We start from the raw sequence: 3,483 nt of genomic DNA, 5'->3' as shown, positions 1-3,483 counted from the left end.
AACAATAAAGGTAAAGTTAGTTTTTAGAAGAAAGAACCCTCTACTTGAGGAGCAGGCAAAGTGATGAATCAGAGAAAGATTTGTCCGAATGAGGCAGCAATAGAATATACCCAACTCTCATGAGAACAAACAGGGAAGAGGACCTACTTAAAAGCAGTATAGTAGAGGAGACAGTACAGTAGAGTAGGGTATAGTAGAGAGAGTAGAGAAGGCAATACAGTAGAGTTGAGTTCAGTTGGGTTTGTGCAGTATGGTGACATGGAGTTCAGAAGCAAAGCGATTCAGGTGATGCTGTGAAAAGCCAGTTTGAATCAGTCAGGTTAGAGGAGAGTTTGTTCCAGAACAGCTGAGTTGAACCAGCCATCCAGAGTTCATAAAGAACAAGAAAGGATGAGCTTATTCATGAGTAAACCTCCAAGATGACAATAACATCGGGAGAATAAAAGTTACATTTACAGAGCTGTATACTTACTTTAAAACATTTATAGCTTTTGCTTAAATGTCTGTTTCTACATACATGTATCTAGAGAGTTACTTTTTTAACAGAACATTTGACCTTTTTTGATAGGCTACATGTGGAAACAAAGAGCTAATGCTGCTTGGTATCTCATGTGATGGTGTGGCACTATAGTTGAGTGCATTGGTTTACTTTTTATCTATCCATTATACAGTGGTTGTGAGGAATTAACCCTCAGGAGAGCTCATTAGATACTCTAAACAGTTTCAGGTGCAGTTTTCTGGGTTTTTTGGGGGGGTGGGACGGATAGTTTCCTTTTGATGAATTATATTGAAAAATGGGGGTCTTTTCGGTTTTCGGCTCGGAGGAGGCTACGGTGCAACTTTCTTTGGTCGTCCCGGATCCGGGTTCATCTGACACCAGCCACCTCCACCCACCATGCCGCCCAAGTTTGACCCCAACGAGATCAAAGTCGTGTATCTGAGATGCACTGGAGGCGAGGTTGGCGCCACATCCGTCTTGGCCCCCAAGATCGATCCTTTGGGTCTGTCTCCAAAAAAAGGTCGGTGATGACATTGCCAAGGCTACTGGTGACTGGAAAGGTCTGAGGATTACAGTGAAACTGACCATTCAGAACAGACAGGCCCAGATTGAGGTGGTGCCCTCTGCCTCTGCCCTGATCATCAAAGCCCTCAAGGAGCCACCGAGAGACAGGAAGAAGCAGAAGAACATTAAACAGTGGAAACATCACTTTTGATGAGATTGTCAACATTGCCAGGCAGATGCGGCACCAGTCCTTAGCCAGAGAGCTTTCTGGAACTATTAAGGAGATCCTGGGCACTGCACAGTCTGTGGGCTGCAATGTGGGTGGCCGCTACCCTCATGACATCATAGATGAATCAACAGCGGTGCTGTGGAATGCCCAGCTAGTTAGGCAACAAGAAAATATTTCAATAAGAGACTATCTGACGGCAAAAAAAAAAAAAAAAAAAAAAGGAAAAAAGAAAAATGGAGGAAAAATAGAAATAAAGATATAATATTGAAAACGCATAGACTATAGACTATAGATTGTTTTTGGTACAAGGGAACTCAATAATTGGGCTTTAAATACATCAATTTTTTTCTACACTTAAAAAATCATGATAATGTACACCTGAAAACAACATACTTGGGAGGCTGATGTGGGAGGATTGTGAAGTCAGGCTGTTTTATACAGTGAGACCCTGTCACACACACACACACAAAACCCAAGACAAACAACAAACCAATAATTACCCTACGAAGACAGTGCTTTATATTATGAAGACTCTGCAGTAACAATGGAGAAAAGATCTTAGCAGAGAATAAGACAGGAAAAAATTAGATCAGATGGAATTAGATGAGACACAGGAATAAAACCCCAGGGCCTAGAAAACACTTATATTAACATGATTATTTACTTATTGGATATTATATTCTATATGTATGTACTATCATGTGCAATATTTATAAGGGGCTTTTTAAAGAGGACACAATAATAATTATCATTTTATAACTGAAGTTCGGGGGACACACATCATTGTTATAATGAAACTGAAGGTTTGAAGATTTGATGTCCCATTTTTTCCTCTTTCCATGTGGGCCGTATTAGCTTTCTACTTCAAAAGAGAACTTCCAGAAGTTCTCAGTGCAGGCAGTATATTAGAGCAGTACTGATTTGCAGATCCAGATGTGAACAAGGTTTTCAGACACACAGGGTGGCCATGGGAAACTGGACCAGCACCAAGACCTCAATGAGGGCCAAGTGATGCTGGCAAATGAACCACAGTCAGGACCACCCTCAGGACACATTTGCGATTGGATCTAAAGTTTAGAGGAACTACCAGGGATTTAACCAACAGCAGTGTGCTCCATTTCACCCTTGAGGAGTTTTGAGATAATGGTTGGCTATACAACTTTTGCTTTGCTAGAGTTCATAATGAATTCTAGGCTGGCCTCAAACTTACAATGATCCTCCTGCCTCTTCCGCTGCTTCCTGAAATGCTAGGATTTCAGACCTGCATCATCACACTTGGCTTCTTTCCATCCTGTGTGCACTTGCCTAATTTAACCCTGATATTACTGGTGTAGATAAACAAGTAGACAGAGCAAACAAATCCCAAACCACACTACTCTTTTGGTATTGTTAAGGAAATAAAGGAACTGTGAGTGGTTGCAGGTTGAGCAGGTCCTGAAGAAAGCCTAGAACTTGGCAGCAGTGTAGGCTGGCACAGTCAGGCTAGACCAGGGCACTGGCTATAGGACCTAGGCTAGAGAAACCAGAGAAGAAGAGAGGAAGAAGGCTGTGTCATGGGTTAGAGGAAGGGAGAAGCACGTGGATGGAGAATTGGCCCAAATGATGATAATTATGAAGTATGTGGCATTATGAATGAGAGGCAGCTCAATAGAAATGATTAGAAGGAGATGGCATGGGATTGGGGCAGAAGATTTCTTAATGTGATCTCTTACCAGAGCAGCCATATTGCTGGGTTAAAATTCCTCTACACAACTCTTCATATATAGCATTTCAATAGCATTTTAAAATTTGTCCCAACACACTGAATCCTGTCTGGTATAGGCTAATACAAAATGCATGTCAGAATAAGTCCCTTCTGGGAAGAAGGGACTATAATCATGAATCAAAAATTAAAAGAAAAGATAAAAGAGTGCATAAACACAGCTATCTTAACTGCCAGTATTTTAAAAACATAATTCAAACAAATGTATTAGTCATATTTTATATATTTGCCCTAATAATGTACTCTGCAGATGAAAATATTAATTTGCTACAAAATTAATATTTTAGAAGACTGTATCAATATCAAAGCTTATGATCTCCTTAAAACCACAACACAAAATTAGATAGAATTACCTAGTCTGTTGCGGAACTTTCTATTTATTGTAAACAGGTGATTATGTTGTGATTCAGCCAGCCTTACACACACCATACACCAAGAGCTATCTGTACACAGGATCTGATAAAGTTAACGCTAAGTCTAGAGGCAGAG

The 3,483-nt window shown here is 40.4% G+C and overlaps 1 pseudogene across 1 annotated transcript; it reads left to right on the top strand.

The window, feature by feature from the left end:
* The first annotated feature begins 805 nt into the window (after positions 1-805).
* On the top strand, positions 806-1,391 carry LOC311603146 (large ribosomal subunit protein uL11-like; annotated as a pseudogene). The gene has a single exon. The product of its transcript is annotated as a large ribosomal subunit protein uL11-like (transcript).
* The last annotated feature ends 2,092 nt before the right edge of the window (positions 1,392-3,483 follow it).

Source organism: Acomys minous, assembly GCF_964271855.1.
Source record: "Acomys minous genome assembly, chromosome: 8".
Taxonomy (NCBI): Eukaryota; Metazoa; Chordata; class Mammalia; order Rodentia; family Muridae; genus Acomys; species Acomys minous.
The sequence above is the reverse complement of the archived record's forward strand: the minus strand, read 5'-3'. Positions and strand labels throughout refer to the sequence as shown.